This window comes from Tenrec ecaudatus, chromosome X (genome assembly GCF_050624435.1).
Source record: "Tenrec ecaudatus isolate mTenEca1 chromosome X, mTenEca1.hap1, whole genome shotgun sequence".
In the NCBI taxonomy this organism is placed as follows: domain Eukaryota; kingdom Metazoa; phylum Chordata; class Mammalia; order Afrosoricida; family Tenrecidae; genus Tenrec; species Tenrec ecaudatus.
In genome coordinates this window covers 32,867,127-32,890,955 of record NC_134548.1, presented here as the reverse complement: position 1 = coordinate 32,890,955, position 23,829 = coordinate 32,867,127, and the positions used below count along the sequence as shown (strand labels likewise).

General features: G+C 37.4%; 1 protein-coding gene across 1 annotated transcript in view; it reads left to right on the top strand.

Annotated features, from left to right (window-relative positions):
• Nucleotides 1-23,829, top strand: part of LOC142433260 (dystrophin-like) — a 432,482-nt gene that overhangs the window by 172,500 nt on the left and 236,153 nt on the right. The gene's annotated exons all lie outside the window — the stretch shown is intronic.

Genomic DNA, 23,829 nt, shown 5'->3' with positions numbered 1-23,829 from the left:
AAAAACAACTACCACTCCATAGTATTTCACCTTATTTTAGGACTTTTAGCTGGAAGCCTTTGCTGCTGAAGATCAAGTATTGCAGTCTTCAGTATGGATTATAGTTCAATGCAAAGAAGACCAAAATCTTGACCACTGGACCAATCGGTAACATCATAATAAATGGAGAAGTTGAAGTTGTCGAGGATTTTGTTTTACATTTAGATCCACAATCAATGCTCCTTGATGCAGTAGTCAAGCGATCAAAAGATGAGTTGTATTCAGTAAATTTTCTGCACAAGACCTTGTAGAAATGAAAATTAAGGGTGTTACTTTGAGGAGTAAGGTGCGCCTGACCCAAGATATGCCATTTTCCATGGCCTCATATGCATGCTAAAAGGACAAACTCATCTGTCTTAGAAAAAGTATGGCCAGACTTCTCCAGAGATGGCAAGGAGACTGCTTGCAAGGATGGCCAGACAAGGATGGGAGATTTGGGACATGCCGTCAGGAGGGACCAGTTCCTGGTGACGGACATCCTACTGGGTAAAGAGAGGCAGTGTGAAAAAGGAAGGCTCTCAAGACGGATTGGCATCATGGCAGCAACAGTGGACTCAAGCATAGGAACAATTGTGAGAAAGATGCAGGACTGGGCAGGATTTCATTCTGCTGTGTATAAGACTGCTATGGGTTAGAAAAGACACATTGGTATGTAACAACAACAATAACAACCCCTTAAACAGAGAGAAAGATGAAGCCTTCTACTGCCATTAAGATGTATTGTCTGCACTGGAGCTGCAGCTCAGGGACAGGGACAAGCCTGATCAGAGTACCTGGGAGCAAATGAAGTGGGGGGAAGAGAGGGTAGAGCACATCCTGGCCCACCCAGTTTTTAGGACGATATTCCCACTCAGAGCAGCCAATCCACAGAGAAGACCATATGGCCAGTCCCTCACTGACCTATAGAGGCAACACTGGAGACACAGTGTGGGAATTCCACCCGATCTGATGCAACCACACCAAAGCAAAATACTAAGGGCGTGCAACAGAACAGCAAGTGGAACAGAGCAACAAAGTCCCAGGGAATACCAAAAATAGACTTTGGGGCCAGGGTTTGGCACCCCATCAGACTCGACTGGAAAACACTCCTAAAGGTTAACAAAAAGTCCTTGAACTAAGTATAAACTTTTCTTTCATGTTGTTGTTGTGTTATTGTTTGGGGTTTTTTTTGTACTTGGCTTTTTGTTATTGTTTTGTTTCCTTGTGTTGCTTGGTTTTGCTCTGTCTTGTTTTTGTGCATGTTATTATCTCTGTAGGTCTGTCTAAACAAGATAGACTAGATTAACAATCTGGAGGAGAAAACACTGGGACTGACGGTTCCAGGGGGACATGGGAGAGGAGGAGGTGGGGAGAAAGGAAATGATGTTAACATACCCAGGGACAAGGGAACAACAAGTGACCCAAAAAGGTGGTGAGGAGGGTGTAGGAGGCCTGGTAGGGCGTGATCAAGGGTAATGTAACCTACAGTTCTTACTGAAACTCAAATGAAAGCTGAGCATGATAGTGGAACAAGAGGAAAGTCAAAGGAAAGACACTCTAGTGATAGCTTTAAGGTACAGCCAAATGCAGATATTTAATAGACGTGCATGCCTCTTTAAAATAGCATAGGCTTGTAAGTGTTGACTTAGCAGATTAAACAAGGTGGAATTTAAAGGCAAACTTTGATAGTTAGAGATCACATCCCATGAGCTATCTTCAGTTTGTGGGATCAAATTAAAAAGGCTTAGAATCCAAAATGTTAAGTTTATTTCATAAGTAGAAGGTAACGTATAGGATACTGGTCAGCAGTGGGGTTGTAATGTTCAGGATAAATTGTGGAGGGTCTTAAATCTCATGCTTCAGAGGAATCATTTTATTTATTACATAAGGCCATTGGTGTTTTTTAAATAATACAGCTGGATCTATGTACTTCACTCATAGGATTTAAGGGGCTGGATTTCTGGGTGTATGACATTGTGAAAGGTGGATACTGGGAAAGAAAGGATAACATTGAATTGAAATTGCCAATGAGATCTCCATGTGTCTTTGAATCAGTTAACACTGGGGATATAGACACACAGGTAAGGGATACTGTGGAAAATGGGTGCATGAAACAGTAATAGATGAGAGTAGAACAGACTACAACTGCAAAGTTTAATTCCTTATGGGAATAGCAAGCCTGATTATTTTCCCATGAAGTAGCTTTAACTGTTGGCCTTGTGCTGTGTAGGCCAATGTGTCACCACAACACCATCAGGGGTCTTCTAAGAGTAAATGGGCAAGGAAAGAGAAGATCAATAAAGAAATTCAATCGCACACAACAAAAGAGTAAATGGGGTTTCATAGAAATAAAATGTACAATAAGAGCTTCAGGATAAAATATTAGGAAATGCATATAAGAAGTAAGGGAGAAAGGGTGGGGTAGGGGGGGAAGCCAAGGAAGGATACATTTAGCTGCAATTAATGAACTTCCTCAGGAGAGTACTGTAACACAGAAGGCTCAAAGTAGGCTTTGGAGATGATCGTGTTCACCAGTATAAAATACTAAAAAAAGGAACATAAGAGGATGCTGAAGGGGAGAGGCAGCTAGATTTAATGCATTGAAGTTGACTAGGTTGCTTTGCCACTAAGCCATCAGTCAATTCGGTTCGCATTGTGGGAATTTTTGTGTTGCTGTGATGTTGGAAGCTGACCAACCAGTATTTCAAGTACCAGCAGGGTCATCCATGGTGGCTTGGTTCCTGTGGATTTTTCAGATCCAAACTGGGAAGAAATCCTGACAATCTACTTCCAAAAAGAAGCCAATGAAAACAGAACTTACGACTGGCAGATGCGCCAGATTGTGTGTGTAGAGCACTCCCAATCCACAGCGACTGCAACAATTGCCTCGAGAGTTCCAGGGTCCTGAAGATGGCATAGCCCAGGCAACAGGCGGTGGTGGTGTCCATGGCATCAAGTTGAGTCTGAGATGACTGTGTTGGTGCTCGATGCCATCAAGCTGGTCCCTTCTCATAGTGACCTTGTGTCCTATATAAGGAAGTACAGCCTGGTTGTGTGCTATCCTCACAATTTTTTTGAGTCCATTGCTGTAGGTAATGTTTCAATCAACCTTACAGACGGTTTTTCTCTTTTTCACTGCCCTTTACCAAGCAACACGTCTTTCTCCATGAAGTGGTCTTTCCTGATCACATGTGCAAAGCATGTTAGACAAAGTCTCACCATCCTTGCTTCCAAGGAGAATTCTGGTCATATTTCTTCCAAAACAGATTTGTTTGTTTTTTTATCAGTTCATGGTACTTTCTATATTCATCACCAGCAACATAATAAAAGTGCATAGCTTCTTAATTTTCCTTATTCATTGTCCAACTTTAACATGCACATGAGTCAGAAACTACTCAATGCTAACTACCAAGTGTGCCTTCAGAGTGCTTGGAGGGGAAACAATAAAGAGTGTATATAAAATTAATCTTTAGAGATGGCAAACTAGAAGCCTCAAAGTGAAGTATCTGTCAAGAAATCTGTTGATTGGTATAAAGAGGATACTGGTATGTTGCCTTCTCTACTTTGTTTCCAGGCTTTAATAACTATTGCAATGGCTACACAGAACTAACAGATAATATTCATGATCAGAGGTGTTTCTTTAATCATTTTATCGGGGGCTCATACAATTCATATCCCAATCCATCCATCCTCCATTCATCCATCCATTGTGTCAAGCACATATGTACATTCGTTGCCCTCATCATTCTCAAAACATTTGCTCTTCACTTAAGCCCTTGGCATCAGCTCCTCATTTTCTACCTCCCTTCCTACTCCCACCTTTTAAAAAGTATGTATCAGGCTATAATGCAAGTGAGAAATGCTCATCAGTACATGTTACAAAGTTCTTTCTGGGTTGCTAATAGATGTCCAAAGGGCATACAACTCTGCTGTAAGCCTCCATTTGTAGGCATGCAGCTCAAACTTATGGGTGGGCAAGTTAAGCTCCGCCAGTTAAGTACCCAGACACATCCCACTCCATAAGCCAGTCACCTGCCCCAAAGCACTCAGCTTTACTTCCTTTGTGGGCTGGCAAGCCCACTACTGTTTCATGCCCTGACTTCTGAGTCAGCTGCTGCTTCTCTTATGTCACAGCTGTCCTCTAGATCCAGGAGGTTGAATGCACACGGATCTCAGGCCCAGAGGACACGCCCCACTCCTGGCTTCTGCTGATAATGAAATTCCCCCCAACCCTTCCCAAAGCCAGTGAATTCTGGTCACAGTTACTCACAGGTGAATCCTATACATATCTTCCCCAGGCTTTTTACCCAGACACATGCAGAAAAAGGACTCTGGGCAAGAGTTAGAAGAGTCACAATAAATAACGTACATACTCAAATATAAGCCAACCCGAGTATAAGCCCAGGTTACTAATTATTACCTGAGAAACCAGAAAAACTGATTGACTTGAGTATAAGCCTAGGGTGGAAAATGCAGAAGCTATTGGTGAGTTTCAATAATCAAAACTAATGAAAATAAAATTACTAAAAATTGAGACATCCATGGGGTAATGTATTTAAATATTTATTTTAAATAAAAACCAAAAAGGACAAGTCATTTAACATTTGTAAACCAGTACAGTAAGTGGAAAATAGGTTCAACAAAAACAATAAGGTTTCAACAATGATGCCTTAAGAATACTATTCCGTGAGCTCAATCAGCAACCAAGCTAAAATATGAAGAGTTAAAATCCTTCAAAACTGGATTCCTCATCATCATCCGTATCCCAATGCAGAGCGTCAGCTGGTGTGAGGTGATCATAGATGCTGTCCTCATTGAGATCGCCGTCATCACCATCATTGCTGTCATTTTCAAACAAAGTGCAATCTTCACTGCCATCCATAGCATTACTAATACTACAATTCTGGAAGGCACGTCGCACCATGTCTTCTGGAATGTCTTCCCATGCATCTGGAACCCACTTTGCTATTAACTCTATGTCAGGCTTCATGAGATTTCCTCCTTTTGTTAATCGAGCTTGACCAAATGACATCCAGACATGCCACATCCTTCGCACACGGTCTTTAAAAGGCTTATTCAAAGATACATTCAGAGGCTGCAGTACAGATGTAAGCCCACCTGGAATAATGGCTAAAGTAACTTTACTAGATTTTGCCAATTTTTTATGTCATCTGTTAGGTGGGCTCTGAACACATTCCAAAGAAGTAACAATGGCTTTTTCTTTAAGGCTGCTCTTGGTCCTCGGTTCCAAATTTCTTCCAGCCATTTTTTTGTTCCGTCTTCAGTCTTCGTCCATCCAGCCTTTAACATGTGCATCCATAGTAATTCTTGGTGGGAAATTGATCATTTTAGGCAAGGTCTTTCTTTTAAAAATAATAACAGAACACAGCTTAGTTCCATTAGTCAATCATGATAGAACGACTTTAAAGTGTTTTTTTTCCCACATTTCCTGTGGTTTTGAGAAAAAATGTTTTTTTTTCCTCCTAAACTTGTCACAGTTCTGTTGCTTGGAAGATCAAAAGTCATGGCAATTTCATCCATAGTCCCAATATCTGCCAGGTCATAATTATAGATCCTTCTTTGTTTTATAATAAATGACTGAAATGACATAATTTTTCTTCAAGGTCTTGTGGCAATTTCTGGGAAATCTTTGTTCTTTGTCTCAAACATAGTAGGCTAAACCTATCCACACCTATTCATGAAGCGTGTACACCACGTGTACACCATCCTGCTGATGCAGTAAAATTTTCAATGCCTGGTACTTTATGTTTGTCATCCTTAGCCATTTGTAGAGCACATATGTGGATTCCCATGCATGTTACGCAGTAACCATTTTGACGACACTCCATAACCCATTTATGCAATTCACTCTCTATAGCCTCATAAAAAGACATTAAACCATGAGGAGCTTTTTAGTTTTGGGAATCTTTTCCAATTCAGCCTTCATTTTCTGCCAACCCCTCACTTACTTTTAGTCAACACAGAATTCCCTACTTGCAATACTGTTGTTGCTCTCTTCTGCTCTTGACTCAACCTTCATTTTGAAACCAGCTTCATATGACGGGCATTTTTGTTTTGGTTCAAGAATATCCGTCTCTAATAGGATAAGAAAACAAGACTTTGAAAAAGAGCTTTCATGGTAATAATCCCACCCCCAACCCCCTACCCCACGACATTTTAGCAGGGAGGAGGTAGAGGGGAGTCTGTGAGGGCAGGGGGATGCAGGATGTGAATTAACACAGAGACCAGAGGGGAGAGATGGAGCACAGCCACAGACACATCCTTACCAGTTCAGCTGCTGGAGTAAGTGAGTCACTAGGGGTGCTTCTGTGAATTGGAGCTGTCCATGTCATTGGACGGCTCTGATTGGTTAGATGTGAGTAAACAAACATGCAAAGGCCTGCAGTGTCAGTGGTGCTTTGAATAAACAGCCAAGAAAAGACAATCAATCACCCGCATGATAACTGGCGCTCATCCCATTACCTCGGGGGTGTGGGGGGGCCAACGAGATGTTACACATCGCTGAGGTACCACTGGCACGTGTATAAGCCAAACCCCAGTTTTTCAGCACAGTTTTTTTGTGCTGAAAAATTCAGCTTATACACGAGTATATATGGTAGTTTATTACCCTTTGCAATTAAAGAGTTGACTTAATGGTGATCAGATTTAGCAGAACTTTTTAAGACTAGGAAATATTGAAACAAAAAAATTAATCTGCACTGTGGTAGCAGTAGTCTTCAGTTCATTGTGGATAGTAGGAGCTGTATATGTTGATTTTATGGACAAGCAGGGACATAGAAAAATCTATGTGAAAATTTATGATGTGTCTTCAGTAACCAGTTTTTATTCTATTAATACTTAATGATTGCAACTCCCATTTTAGTAAGTCATTATGATTGTTATTGATTCCTGTTTATCCTATTCAATGCTGTATGTCTTGGTGCATTTTTCTCCCTTTATAAAAAACTCCTATTTCATATTCAAGTTTTGTCAGAGGACAAGATAATACAAGGCATAGCACACAGACCATGGCATAGCTGGAATTTTAACATGATACAATTTTTTAAAAAATATGGTAAAATGAGAATCAGTGCAGTGTTGTGGTTTAAAGCATTTTCTGTTTGAATTCTATTATTTATGTTTGCTGATCGATGGAATTCTTTCCCCTGATGTGATGTTTTCCCTACTTTCTTCAGATTTCAGAGAATAATAAGACACAGTGGGACAATTTGAGCCAGCTCTAGAAATCAACCCTCTCAAAAATTAGATTCCAAAAAAATTTAGATTTCTTAGCCCATTGATGTAACTGAATTGTCCATCTAAATGTGTACCAATAATCATTCCGGGTTTTGATAGCTGGTATGTACATTCTTGAAACAGCAGGAAAGGAGAATATGTTTGAATTATAGTACTCCAAGTTGATATCCTATAAATATATGCATTATTGGTGTTTAAAAATTACATATGACAATTATATTTCTGACTCAAAAGGTGATTTTGGTAAACATATAAGTGTCAATACAACCAAATTTAAAAAATAATAAAATAAAACTCACTGAATTCAAGTCAATTCTGATTCAGAGGAATCTAAATAAGATGGAGTAAAAAGGTCCCTTTGGATTCCTGAAGCTGTACATGTTTATGGGAACAGAAAGCGTCATCTGGTGGTTTTGAACTGTTGACCTAAAGATTAGGAGCCTAACCATATCCTGCTTCACTAGGACTCCTTTTACCAATAAGATGCCTTTATGATTTGCTTCAGATTTAGAATTTGTGATGAAAGGTATATATTTAAAGATATTTATAAATATTGCATTGGAATTCAATTGCATTTTCCATGATAGGATTTAAGTAGAAAGAAGTACTCCAAATTGCAGGGAAATATGGGACCTTTCTGTCTAGGTATAGCTGAGGTATAGATAATGTGTGGAAAAGACCTGTGTTATAAATTTGTTCTTTCCTATCACTGCAATAAAGGTCACATTAAAGATTTCTATGAGTAACAGTAAACGCATCTCTATAATCCATGCCCCCATGTAAATAGCATCTAAAGTCCAATGAATTACCTTGTTTAAGTATATTAATTGTTGATGTTGCTTCATGCAGCTCTTTCTATCCAATTTTATTTTCTGTACCTCATAGCACTATGGACAACAGTGAACTTAGCGCTAAATGATCTAAAATATACTGTAAACCAAACTTAATGGAATCTGTAACTTCACAAAAGCTTGCAAAACATCTTTCTAGGTTTTCTGTTTGTTTAACACCTTTTACCCGTGTCAAAATGAAATAAAATAATTCAAATTCCTCTTTGTCCTTCAATTCACACTTTGATTCATCGGGTTCAATATATTACATGATCACACATGTTGCTAAATTCATTATCTTCCCCGTGTCCCCACTTCTTGGAATCCGCAGGTAATGCGAACAATTAATGCACTTGGTTAAAGGTTCAAGTTCAAATGAAAGTTGAAAGGTTCAAATGCATCAGGCATCTTGGCATTTCTGAACGATGCATTGGGTTCCTTTATTATTTTAGTGTGGGTTTGGGTTTTTGACATTTACATTGCTGAAGAACTTTATATGTCCTTGTGAAAATGCAAATTTCTATATTTGTCATAGAACTATTAGAGTTTGCCAGGGGAACCTAGGCCAACTCAATTATTTATCACCTCTAATTAAATATGAGTGCCATTGGGCTTGCTCCAAAGTGAGTTGCCTTCTCTAGGGAATAGCCAGGGTGCTGGTGACTTCAGAGGCGCAGGTGGGCCCTAGACAAACTGCAAGCACATCTAGGTTTACTGTGCTCTGCTCTGTAGTGTTGCCCAGGTTCATTGATCTATTTATGAATTCAAGGTTTGTGCAACCCTGTGTCTTGTGCAATCCAGCAAGTCGTGTGGTGCTTCCCCCGTCCCACATCAGGTGCTCACTTCTCATCTCATATCACCTTTTGGTAATTCCTACAATATTTGAAGCGTCTCATATGATTCTATTGCAGAATGAATAGACTACAGTGTATGTAAACATAACTTTTGTATGCACTGGGAGACACACAGGAAAAAATAGAGACTCACTTTATTATTTTATTTACTTCATTTCTGTGCTCTGGAACCAAAGCACCCACATCACCAAGGTAGGTCCATAAGGATCTTTCCATATGGCACCTGTCAGTGTGCACACTTTTAGCATCCTAGGAAACGTATTCAGTTCTCAGAAATCTTCCTTTGGAAAGCAGAATTTCACTGTCTTGCCTTCTCATTGAAAAATAGTCAATGCCTTATACTATACATTGCTCACGGGCATCACATCGCTAACAGTAGCCCATTATAGCCTGTAGTATGCTCAGATATCCAGCCATTTCAGTAAGCATTTCAGACAATATAGAAGGAAAAAAAATCAGTCAAGGCAGATTGTCACTGTATTACATTATACATCATTGTGGATCCCATTTTAGCTAATTTTTATAGTGTATCAATGCTTTGTAATATATGCTGCTGACAAGGAGCAAAGGTAATTGTTTAGGATTTCAACAGCTTTTCCTTTCTTTGCCTCAACGTCCTTGTTGAGGTGCTAATGAGCTGTGAAAAGGCCAAGTGAAAGAGAAAAAAGGAAGCTAGATGGTCCACGCCCTGAGAGACTATTCCCACAGCAATTGACAGTTTATGGTTCTTGTGAAGCATTGGGAAGAACAACAATGTTTGCAAAGTATATGGAACAAAACATGTTAATAACATTGTAAAAAAGTTTACAAGGCAATCACAATCCTTTTCAACAAATGCCATGTGTGTGCCTCCAGGCCGAGGCACAATCGGATTATGTGAAAAGCTTTATAAAGTGAGCTTAAACTGTCTCCCAGCTTTTCCAAATGAAGAGATTCTAAATACAGATGTGACTCTTTCTCATTGAATGAAATGACCTGTTCAAGCCTGCTTTCTAATTTCCACAGATAATACGCATACTTGATCTTCCCCTTTTTCTTGAGTCTATTGTTTTTAAGTTCCCTTCATGCTCAGATTATAAATTGCCACCATAGTTTAATATTTAGAGTTTGATCCATTACTATAGTTTATGTAACTGGCAAGGTTATGTTTCGTTTCTCCTCAGTGCCATCAAGTTAATGCGGACTCACGCTGACCCTTTAGAACAGAGTAGAACTGCCCCTGTGAGTTTTTAAGACAGTAACTCTGTACTAGACTAGAAAGCCTCTTAGTTCTCCATAAGAGCAGCTGGTGCTTTTGAACTGCTGACCTCTCAGTAAGCAGCCAGCAGTGAAACCAATATACACCTCCAGGGCTACCTTTCCTTTCTAGTGTACTGTAAAATAAAGCAATGTATAAAAAAGTTTTTCCTTGTATACATAGTGGGCTTTTGTAAGAAAAACTTACAGGTCATATGAATCTAGAAAATGAGAAATTATTTTACTCAAGAGTAATTTAAAACTATAATGAAACCTCAGAAAGCCAATAAACAGAGTATTAATCATTAGTAAGTAAGCAAGGAATTTTTTCCATTAGTTTCTCTCTTTCCCTTACTGTTTCCACGGAAAATTTAATCAAGTTATTATATAACAATAGGCATGTTTTACATTTTAACATGTGTTCCAAGTTCGAATATGGATTGATAATTTCCAGTAATATTGTTGTTACATATTTTATACTTTCCATATTGCATGGTCTGTTTCAAAATGTTTATATATATATATATCTGTGTTTCAGTGATGTTAGAGACTTCTGATAATGAATGCCAGCTCTCTCAATGTTATAGAGAATATGGAAATGGTAGACCAAAATGAATGAGGTTACACCATATGAAATTGTTTGACAGAGGGATCTAGAGATGAAAGATAATGGATGACTCAAATAAAATCTATAAATATCTTTGGTGGTAAATGAAAGACATGATTATTATATTTATGTAAAATATAGTACACATTTATATTGTAATTTTAATACATCTTTAAAAATCCAGCTATCACTTGGAAATGCAAAAGATCACTCAAAATTTCCCTTGAGTTATTTTTGAAAAATCTGGTAATTACATTCCCCAGAAAACCAAGCTTTGATTTCAAATCGCATCTCTGTTCTTGCTTAACTGAATGACCTTGGCTAGCTGTTGTATCTTTCTGACTCTGTGCTCCTTAATGTAAAATGTAGGCTATCCCTGTTCCTTATGTTGTGAGGTTAAATCACATAATTTAGTGGAGTACTTTCCAGAAAGCTAAAAAAGTAAATTCTATGCATTATTCTTTTTATTATATATTCTATAGGATTTTAAACATAAGCTAGCCTTATAGATTAATCTACAATCTTAGAATCACTCACGTAGAAGGTAGCCAACTTGATCCATCTGGGATTGTAAAGAAAATATTGCACTGTCTGTTTACTTCATGCAATAGAGTGAGATTAAATTCAGTGAACAATTCAATTGATTAACAATTAGTATGCCAAAAAACAAACCCACTGCCATTGAGGTGAACTCAAACTCATAGTGACCCTAAAGAACAGAATAGAACTGTCCCTTTAGATTTCCGAGACTGTAAATTGTTACAAGAGTAAATAACCTCATCTTGCCCCCTTGGATCTTCAAATCACTGACCTTGTGGTTATCAGTCTAGCGCATAACTAACTGCAATCATCAGGGCTCCTCAATTAGGGGTAGTGGTGGTAAAAATTACAGTGTTATAAACCAATCTACCCTGCCTCCTGCTTTTCCAAATGTATGCATATTAAATTCCTATGCTTCCATAACAAAATACTAGATACTGACTAGCTTTAAAGACCATAACTGTACAGCCTGACAGGTAGCCTGATTGTAAGATAGTTCACTTTTAATCAAGGATGGTGTATTTTCATCTCATGTAATTTGGACATGTTGTCAGTAGAGACCAGTCCCTAGAAAAGGGCATCATGCTTGGTAAAATAGAGAAGCAGAAAAAAAGAGGAAGCCCCTCAGCAACATGGATTAGTGGCTGCAACTGTGAGTTCACGCATAGGACCAAATGTCTGGATGGCACAGGACAGGGCAATGTCTCCTTCTCTAGTACATAAGGTCGCTATGAGCAGAAATGGATGCAATACCACCTAGCAACAGAAAAACAGCTGTGGGGAAGAGCCAGTCCTGGTTCTCCCAGCTCTGGTAATCTCAAGATGTGACCCGGCTTGCACATTTAAGTGCATTCTCTGTTGATAAATTATCCTGACTTCTTTCTGCCACAGTGTCTCTCATCTTTTATACAAACAGCCACCCGAATTTGATATGACCTCATGGTGACTAGTAACGTCTCCAAAGATAATTGCTAAACCAGTCCAGCATGAAAGTACTGGGGATTACCCATTAAGATATATTTCAAATTCCAATCCATGATTCTAAATAACATTGTACTGAAAGTTATCCAGTTATCATATGTATATATGTATATATATATATGAATGTTTTTGCCCTACAATGACAGAGGTGAGAAATTGCAACTGGTCTGAAGTGGCATGAAAACATGCCTATTGTTATATAATACTCTGTCCTATAGGGTCACTATGAATTGGTATTGACTCATTAAAAGCACATCAAATAACATTTTTGCTGAATGATAATTTAAAAAAAAAAAGCTGAATTCAGAAGAGGACTTGGAATGATGAATATCATTGCTGGTGGAAAATGTACCTTGCCTGAAAATAGAGACTGCAAGAAGTATATTTACTTGTCTCTTATTGGTCTGCTAACCTTAAGACCTTGTGGCATTGGGGGTTATGAGTTGGGCTGGTAATTTCAAGATCAGCAGTTTGAAAATATCAGCCAGTGCCTGGGAGAAAGATGGGACTGCCTGTTCCCATGAAGATTGAAACCTACAGTCTTTGCAACCTACAGTGACAGTTCTACTCTGTCCTATAGGGTCACTATGAGTCAGACTCAACTCAATGAGTGAGTTTGGAGTTTGGAGAACCACCACACTAACAATCTGAGACAATTAGCCAGTCAGAATCAACCTAACGGCTGTAAAATTATCTTTTTGTGTATGTTTTATTATGAAATGGTATTTGGCCAGTGGATCATAATAAATTCTGGATAACATTGTGAATAATGGGAAACAGAACACTTAATAATGTTCATGTGCAATTTTTACAGGGACCAAAGGACTGTCCTTAAAACAAAGGGATAGTACAAGGTTTGAAATGTTTACAAGCGTGCTTAGAGATTATAACATTTCATCAAGCTTACTCAATCTATATATGCAAAGTAGGACTCTATGAAGAAAAACACAACGTTGATTTTGGAGGAGAACTCATCAACAACTTGTGATATACATAGTGATGAGACTTTGTTTTCTGAAGGGGAATAGGACTTGCATTACTAACTCATGAAGGCGGCCAAACATGGCAGTCACCTTGTCAATTCATTTTGCTAAGAATCTTCCTCTTTGTTACCTGGTATCCTTCATGAGGGACTGATTGCTTTTGATAACATGATTGGAGTATAGGGGCCAGTCTTACCATTCTCCTTTATAAGGAAAATTGTTGCTGTACTTTTCCTTTTTTTAAAATATCATTTTATTGGGGGCTCATACAACTCTTTTTTTCTTTTTTTCACAAGAGAAAAGCTTGTAGTTAGTTCAGACATCGTTTGCTGGCCCTTAGGAGCGTTTTCCAGTCCAGTCTGTTGGGGCACCACGCCCTGGCCCCAAAGTCCACTTTCAGCATTCCCTGGGGACCTTGCCACTCCATTCCCTTGCTGTTCCGCTGCACTCCCCCAGTGATTTGCCTCGGTGTGGTGGGATCAGGTCAGGTGCAATTCCCACACTGTGTCTCCGGTGCTGTCCCCTGTATCGCCCTTAGTCTCTGAGGGGCATCATGTCTCATAGTAGGGCCAGCCATGTTGTTCTCTCTGTGGACTGGCTGCTCTACTCAGGAACATCATCCTCACGGCCTAGTGGTCCAGGCTGTGCTCCACTCTCTCCTCCTGCCCCTTCATCTGCTCCCGTGTGCTCTGATCAGATATGTCCATCTCCCAGAGCTGCAGAGTCAATGTCGTCCTTTGGAACAAATTCTTTTCGGGGGAGGGGCAGGAATCCACTTAATTTATGGTGCTGGGGCCAGCCTCCCAGACCTCTCCACTGGTTCCCTCCTCCACGCCGGGATATTGCATTCACACCTTGCGACACTGGGTTGAAGTCTGGTCCCGCTCATACAACTCTTATCACAATCCATCCATCCATCCATGTGTCAAGCACATTTGTATGTTTGTTGCCATCATCATTCTCAAAACATTTGCTTTCTACCTGAGCCCTTGGTATCAGCTCCTCATTTCCTCCCCTCGCTCCCCAGTCTCCCCCTCCCTCAGGACCCCTTGATAATTTATATATATATATATTTTTTTTTCATGTCTTACAGTGTCTGACGTCTCCCTTCACCAACTTTTCTGTTGTCCATTCCCCAAGGAAGGGATTATACCTAAATCCTTGTAATCGGTTCTTTTTCTTCTTCTGGTAATGCAAACAAAATCAATATGCTTTATCTGCACACTAATTCCATTGTGTAACTTCCTCTTACATCTTCCTTATTCATTTTCAGTTTGCATATAAATAAGAGGTGACTGAAAATGACACGGCACATACTAAGCTTCCAAATGACATTAATGCGGAAGCGAAATCCAACCTGAAGGCCATAATCAGTGACAAAGAGGAAGTGACTGCCACAAGGAACTCAAACATAGAACCACAATGATGAGGGTGACTCCTAGTGTTGCTGAGGCAGAAGAGAGCCTGTGCCCTGAACACCAACAGCAGCACAGAGTCCCAACAGTGCCCTTGGCACATACCTGCCAGGATAAAGTTATTACTCTGTGTGCTTTATTTTCCCATGTCCCCGTATTCATCATGAGGTGGTGTCTTGTAAACACCCTTAACATTTTACCTTTGCTTTCTGACTGCCTGCCGGACTGACTGACATATGGGAGCCAGTGTATTTTATTAGTAACTTGAAAACCATTAACTCTGTGTTTGTGAGAGTTAAGAAAAGGGAAAAGATACATTTTATAGTATTCTCAAAGAAGAGAGTTTCGTTTATCTGGAGAAGGTGCTACTTCATTGCCTTTGAAGTATTATTTTTCCTTATTAAAATTGATTTTATAATTGATGAAGATGTGTGATATGGAATCTAGCAACCTGGTTTTAAATCCCAAATCAACCAATTACTGATTATGTGCTCTTTGACAAGCTCTATTTTCATCACCAAATTTTCCTGAGTTGACTAATTTTTTCTATCCTGGTCTGGAATGCAGAAGAATGATACAATGTACATTAAGTCTTTAGCCAACTGTCAACAATTAATGACAGCTGTAGTAGTCCCTGCTTTATGCATATTTATGGCTGTTCTACTGTTGTTGTGACATCAGGAGGTAATATTTCCTAAAATCTCATTAAGACTGCCCTTTGACTTAATTCTAGGCAGAAACAGTACTTTAAAAATCAACTATTTAAAAGTATCATTAGATTCAATGTATGAGGTAAACTGTTGCATGATGAATTAATTCCTTGTAAACCACTTCCGTAATCATTTTTCATACTTTAAATAATACCCTGGTTTATATGTTCTACCTCTAAGGATACCCAGTAGAAATGTACCAAGAGTATTTCCAGATACATATCCTAGTTTCTGTGACCTGCTATTATGGTATTTAGTAAAGGAACCACTTGGTTGTCCCTCTGTAATCCTTTAGCTCTGAAATAATCTTTTGCTGAGGGATAAAAGGTTATAGAATATACCAAAAATTCATCATCCGTGCATTGGCTTAGATTGTAAAAAAAGAAATATAACACATTTGAAGGAACTAAGCATAACAAAATTTCCCAGTGTTTTTGAAGGATTCTTATATTCAAGAACAATAAAGTGGTTTTGTTTGTTTGTTTATCTGTTCATTTAATCCAGGTGAAAGCTTGTAACACATTTTAAAGCTGACTTTGGGGACTGTTGTCAAAGTAGATCAGTTTCATCAGCAATATAAAACTGTGCCATGATAGATTGTGCCCTCTGGAAATATCCCAGCTATTTTTATAAGAGCTTTGTGGTGTGCTGGATTGCTGATTTCAGTACCTGTACAAAGCCATTTGATGACTTATCTCAGTTTAAATTGCCAAAACCATGCTTCTAAAAATACACACAGATCATTCAACTGCGTTTCCTCATAAAAATCATTTGCCATTTCAATGAGCATTGGTTCCCAAATGTAAGCATTGCCAAGTATTTCTTGAAAAGTAGCATGTGCTTAGCATTTTTATATGCATTGCTTCATGCAGTCTCTCCAGCAATCCTACAAAGACAGATTTTTCTCTTCCTCATTTTACAGATGAGGAAAGTGGTGAGAGAGGTGAAATATTTTACCCAAGAAAGTGTCTCCAAGGCGGATAGTAAACTGGGTTTTTACTAATATTTATGTTTGGATCAGTGTCAAGGCTATTGTTCTATACTTTATGATGACAATTTCTATTACTAGAAAACTTTTCTAAAAATATGTTTCCCAACATTTGCCCTGGACTTCTCCAGACTCACACACATGGTCATTTGTCTTCCCTTGATATTGTGTCTTGACCCTTCCTCTCCGCCACCCTTGTGCATTAGCTACGTCTTCAAAATACCTAGTGACACATTCGAATAATTCCTCAACCAAGAGGGCAGACTATGTGAGGAAAACATTGAATACATTTTTGTGTTCTCAAATTTGAAAACAAACAAAATTGCTCCACCCATTCATTATTAAGCCTCTTAACTGAATCATGATTTTCCCAGTGTACTGCAGAGAAGTATAAACTACTGTGAGAAAGATAGAAATTAGAATAAAATTGGAGAGAGAGAAAAATTAGTTCCAGTTCAAGATACTGGCATCTCCACTTATGAAATGTTTCCTGACTGCCTTTGTTATGCATAGACTTCCTTCTGTACAATGTGAAGACAGAGTTGCCTAGAACATTCCCTTAGATGCCATGATATGAATGAACAGACCACATTTTCCGTGCAATATGAAATTCCATGACAACAGAAACATAGTTTTTAAATTTTGAAATTGGAAACATAACTTTATATATTTTGGTCTGTCAGAATTTTCTGTTAAAATGGATATATGTAACAAGGTGTTTCTTTCCATTTCCTTCCACAAGGTCTATTGAAAATAGTGAATTTACACTAATTTTTTTTGGCATGATTTTCAGTTCTGAAATTCTAGAACCATTTGACATCTAGTTTCAACAACTGTAGGAAAACCCCAACAAAATACCAACATTTACATCTTGATCTGGTGCTCATATACATATATATAATATATGTATATTATATATGAAACAAAAGTTTACCACACATTAATAATATGAATCCTTAAGTTTAGTGACATACACTAATACTCTCTATTTATTTCTTAAAAATTATTAGTTTTGACCAACTAAAATCACTTCTGGAATTACTGGGTGTTTCAAGATTTATATATTGAAAATAAAAGTTTTAGAAAGAAGCAATTACTCAGAACCCAGCTGACAATTTTGCTCATAATTATGTTTATACATATGAGAATTTATTAATATAAATAAGGATTGGGTAATTTATACAATTTTCACCTTTTATTCATGTTTGAATTTAGTTTGATATTTTTGCAAAGCTTTTTTTTCATGAACCATCCCAGCCAAGATATTTATATTCAGAATGTGCAACAGACATAATGTTCTTGTGTATAAGGATTTGTCTTAATTTATTCCTAAAACCTGAAAGTGTTTTAATATCAATAAATCATAAACTTTTATGCTGTTATTCACATCTCACTAGTGGATAAAATGGAGTGTTGTGTTTCTTGAATAATCATGTTTGTAGTTTATTATTTGGTGATTACTTGAACTAAAGATACTTAATGCTTTTAATGAACTATTAAGCAGGAGCTTGGTTGAATGTTGAATTGCACAGAGGTTTTATTTAAATAATTGATAATTCTCTTCTATTCTTTTTACATTTTTATTTTCTACAATAGTTATATTTGTGGTTCCTGAAATCTGGAATGCAAACTATGTTTAAAAATAGTTCTTCTCTATAAAGGAATCTAATGATAAGTACATACTTTATTGAGTTCTTACTCAAGGTCACCGATTCTGCCAACTACTTTATTCTCCATTAATTCTTACTGCTATAAGGAAAGAATTACTTATCCCATTTTACATAGGATAAGAGTAAGGCTTGTGATCGATAGGCTATATAACTTTCTTACAGTCACAAGACTTTGGGCCAAGGTCAAGATTTATACCTGTTTGCTTCGATGACCCCTGACCTTAGTACTCATGATCTGCTGTAGACATAGAATCTTTCATCCTTTTTTCACCTATAACATGGAGATGTCAAAATATCAGGGGTTTGTTGACAGTTTTGCTTTGTCTTCACCTACCCAAGCTTGGAGCCCAGTTTTGTAAAAAGTTGAAAATGCAGAAACCCTGCCAGAAGAAATCAAAATATGCTATACAAATTTGCAAAAGTATAAAACCATTTTCATTATTTCATCTTCTGTCTCTTGACTTCCCATGCTATTTTTTAGCTGCTAGTTCTTGTCATAAAAATTATAAAATATATAAAAAATAGTTTCTGCCTTTCCCCATTAGATTGGGAAAGGCTAGTTTTAAATATTTTAATAAGAATTTAATTTACAAGCAGAGTCACAGATACCGTACAATTCTTACTCTGTTATTTGTACGTACATATGCATTTTGTTTTCCGTGCGCCATGCGCATACGGAATACTGCACAGAACTTACTTGGCTGTATTGGTTTAACTTCTTGATATGTGCACATTCTACCAATATCCTGTACTTTCGGCTCATTGATGAGCAAGAAGGACTAAAAGGAAAAGTAACTATGGTCTGCTACATTTTTCACTTTAATTTTTATGTCATCAGATTCAGCATGAGTGGTTTGTTAATATAGGGAAGTAATATGAGTAAGAAAGGATACGATAGGTTTCCTTGGTCATTGTCTTTTCTTAAATTTGACTTCTTTGTGTACTGAAAGTTCTGGTTCACATCTGTTTCAGCAGAGCTCTGAGAGGCTGCTTGTGTCTCCACTTATTTAGTTATCGATGTAAAACTGTGTATTGGCAATGAGTCTACCTAAATGTTCACAAATTGTTAACATACCAGAAATCTGTTATTCTAAGGCAACGATAGGGAACCTTCTTACTGCCGCGGGTCATCTGGATATCTTTAAATTACTTGAGGACCATGCAAAATTTGCCACTAAAAATGAGCCTGGTATATTTGGTCAAACATGTACCTAACTCACCCCTAATGTGATGGCTGGTTCTGCTTTTCTTTGTTGAGGCTTGTGCTATTAGCTGGGATGGATGGCCGAGCATTCCCCAGCTCTGTTATGGGGTACCCAATTCACTAATGGAGTAGACACACCTGTTGTACTTTTCGAGACTACTCCAATGAGTCATAAATGCAATGGCTTAAAAATTATATTTATGACTCCAACATCAGCAGTTCGAATTTATAGTGTTCTGTGAGGGAGAAAAATGCAGCTCTTTGTTCCCAATAAAGACTAATAGTCTTGGAAGTTTGAGTGGGCAATAGTGAGTAATCTGCTCATGTGGATACTGTATTGCCTCTTTGAATTTTAATTACAAATGCCAAAGATGAAATTCAGAGTTCTAAGGTGAGAACAGGAATGAAGCCCCTCTGAGCAGAGGGTTCTGAATAACTACCTGCTCTGGCTGACCTTCCATAAAGCTGTCCCCCTTCACACAAATTAACCCTTATCTGTCTTTTAGCCAGTGCCTGTTCACCCTCCCTTCCATCCTCTTTCACTCCTGGGTAACCATCAAATATTTCTTATGATATAACAGCCTTTTCTTGGTCTTTTAAAATAATAGTCATCTCATACAATAGTTGTCCTTTTATGACTCATTGCATGCAGCATGAAGTCTTCCAGGATCATCCATATTTTGAAGGGTTTCTCAGATTCATCACTGGTTTTAAATTGTGTATAGTATTCTGTTTAGTTTAATGCATGTACCAAACTTTGTTTATCCATTCTTCAATTGATGGGCATCAGATATTTCCATCCTTTTGCTATTGTGAATAGTGCTGCTATAAGCATGCATGTTCATGTGTCTATTTGTGTCATGTCTCTTAGTAATTTAGGATATATAGAAATGAGAATTGCTGGGTTGTGTGGCATTCCCAATATTGTGGGGAAGCCCCATATCGCTCTCAAAAGTGGTTGTACCATTTTACAGTTATGCTATCATTCCATAATAGCTCCAGATTATCTGGACTCTTTCCAGAATTTGTTCTTTTAGTTTACATTTTTGTTTTGAACCTTGTTATTAATACTGATGTGAGATGGAATTTTATTATTGTTTTTGTTTGCATCTCTCAAATGACTGATTATCATGAACATTTCTTTATAAATTTGTCTTTGGTAGTGTGTGTGTTCATGTCCTTCGACCATTTTAAAAATTAGATTATTTATCTTCATCTTGTTGAGGTATTGAAATTTGTTATACGTTTTTTATATTAGTTCCTTGTCTGTAATGTCATGGCCAGAATGTTTCCTAGTGTATGGGTTCTCTTTTTAACTTTTGGTGAAATATTTTTATGCACATAAATGTCTTAATAATATGAATAATATCAAACAGCTCCTGCTGTTTGTATGTTTATCATTATGTTTAATAGAGAATTTATGCCATATCTTAAGGGGCCACTAAGTTTGTCCCTATATTTTCATTGATGATCTGTGTAATTCCAGGTTTTGTAGTTAGGTCTTTAATCTTCATCTTGATTTTTTTATATGACATGGAATGTGAGTTCTCCAGCTTTTTTCTATTGAAAACAGATATTCAGTTTTACTGGCACTTTTTGTTAAAGAGACTATGACTTGCTATTTAATGTGTTTCATCATTTTGTCAAAGATCAGTGTGTGTAGGCGGATCCATTTAACTATAGGTTTCCAATTCATTGGTCTATATACCTTTCTTGGTACTAGTACCAGACAGTTTTGATTACTATGTTATGTAGTAGGTTTTAAGATTAGTAAGTAAGAGGTCTGCTACTTTGTTCTGTAGTAGTGCTTTGATCAATATCCTTTCTACATGAAGTTGATAATTAGTGTTTCCATTTCTTTAAAGAAAGATGTTGGGAATTGGGTCAGGATTATATTATATTTTTAGATTGTTTGGAGTAGTATTGGTATTTTCACCGTGTTAATTAAGCCTGTTCATAAGCATGGTATATCCTTACATTTATCTAAGTCAATTTTTGGTTTGGGTAATAGTGTTTTATAGTTTTCTTTTTATACTTCTTTTGTTTCTCTGGTAAGGTTTATTCTTAAGTATTTCATTTTTTGTTTGGCTATTGTCAATTTTTTTCTTTATTCTTTTTTAGAGATCTTTTTGTTAGTATAGACACTCTAAAGGAACTGGGTATTGTAGGTTGGTTTTATCCTCTACCACCTTGCAGAATTTCCATTCAGTCCAACAGTTTCCTGCCAAGTCTTTGAAATTTGCTATCTATAAATCATATTATCTGTAAATACAGGGTGGTAGTTTTCTTTGCTAATTTACATACCTTTATTTTCCCTTTCTTGACTGATAACTCAGGCTTAAGTATTTTTTCTCATTAATGTATACTTTAAAATTCACTATTATCAGTATTTAGATATAGGAGTATACCATTTGAATATGACCTTCAGAAATTACATCCATCTTGTGTATCCCACATGAATAGCCCCATTGAGACATGGAAGCTCTGTAGAGTTTTGTGATTTTGATCTATTAGGCCATTTGTGCCATTTCTCTATTAACAGTTTAGTGTGTGATTTGGTGTAAAGATCAAACCAAAGAGTGTCACTATGTACTGCCATACTAGATGATATGACAATTAGAGAATGTGTCCGAAGTTGGTTCTGGCAGCCCAGTGAAATAAATCTCTTCACCGAAGGAGAACAGAAATACGAGTGAAACATGCCACTGAAGACCCCACACATTATGACTCTGCTCTGAGTGAGATAATGAATTCTTCCAGTTAGATCCTGGAATTTTATACTGTTCTTGGTTTCCTGTTCATAACTCTGATATTAAGAACCAGTGCTTTCTCAAACATATACTAATTCTGTGTTTAACTTTTTTAGGATTCTCTAAACGTTTTTTACCACAGCAACCACGTGTCTTTGTATTCTTAGTAATAGGGTGCCATTGCTCTACACGCTCGCGCGTACTTGTTACTGTCCTCCTTTTGTATGTTATTCATCCCATTGGGCGAGAAGTGGTGGTAGAAAGTTTGTCAGCGATTATGAGTGGTGGTCGTACAGGATGTTAAATACAATAGATATTAAATACAATAGATATTAAATCATAGTCTCAAAAATGTTGAGTAGACAAGTGGGATATATAATTCCAATGATATATTATTACTGTTATCCCAATTATATATTATGTATATAGATATATATCAATAATTTCTAATAAAGCAGTCAATTCTGGTTGATATCATTGAACTTTAAAGATTCTTCTTCTACACATATTTTTTCAATGATATTTTTGCTTTGATCAATTATGTAAGTGAAGTGCCTTTACCCTTACCTCAGCAGGCCTCTCTCTTGGCTAAGAACCTTCTGAGAAGTATTTAAACCCAACAACCTTGCAACAAAGGGAAGAAAGACTCATGCCTTATTTGGTCAAATGTTTGTAATGGCTGTTTTCCCTAATTTAAAAAAATAGACACATATTAGTTTTTAGCAAGAACTCTCTCTCCTGTCACTTGAGAGCCACAGTTCCATGGCTTTAGGATCTGTGCAAACACAGGGCTCAGCTTCTAAATGACTATGCAATCCTGGAAATAACCCTACCTTTCACAGTTGATTATCCTGAAGTGGCCATCAGGTGGCTTGAGGTTGGGAGGACATATAGATAGGAACAGCATTCCAGAGCATCCAAAAAAAATAAGCCCTAACCCCTTGCTTTCTCCCATCAATATTCTTGGTTGCTTTCATAGTCCTTTAAACTAGGTAGTAGATGAAGTATTGTGGGACCTGTGTTGTGGTCATCTTTGTCAATTGTGTCATAAATGGCTGAAATCCTCTTTTAAATGATGATTTTGTTCGCATATTTAGGGTCCGCAAAGAAATGATGAGACTACTATTAAGAATTTCACCAAACATCCTTCTAGTTTTATTTACTTAATGGGTAGCAGATATATCATAATTTACTTGTGAAAACCTGATTTGTGGGAGCACATCGCCAAGACTTTCCAAGGCAGTGTTCGTGGAGTTAAACCTCCAGCTGTCTTATTAGCAACTGAGCGTATTAACCGTTTTCACCATTCAGGACTCCACTGTAAACAGCTTTCTGGAAACATCGGACAAAATCATACCGCATAGCATTACGTTAGAAATCCCACCATTGTATTGACCAGATAGCTGTTTTATTTTATTTTTTAAAAACAGCATTATTGGCATAGAGTTCACAAATTGTACAATCAATAGCTCAATTATGGTAAGAGTTGTACCGGCATCACCACAATCAATTTTAGAATATATTTTCATTTTTATACACATCATTATTAATTCCCCATTTCCCCACCACCGCCCCTGCCATACTGCCAGTCCAATTACATACTATCGTTATAGTTTTACTTATCTGCATATTTTCATATACAGAAACACATTAAAAAAACAAAACCCAACAACAATTACAAAGTAAAACAGAGAAAATCATCAAATGGAAAGAAAGCAGAAAACTAGGGAAAATTTTAAATGTGTCCCAAGGGAGATCAAATAATAGATGTAAAATGTTCACCTAA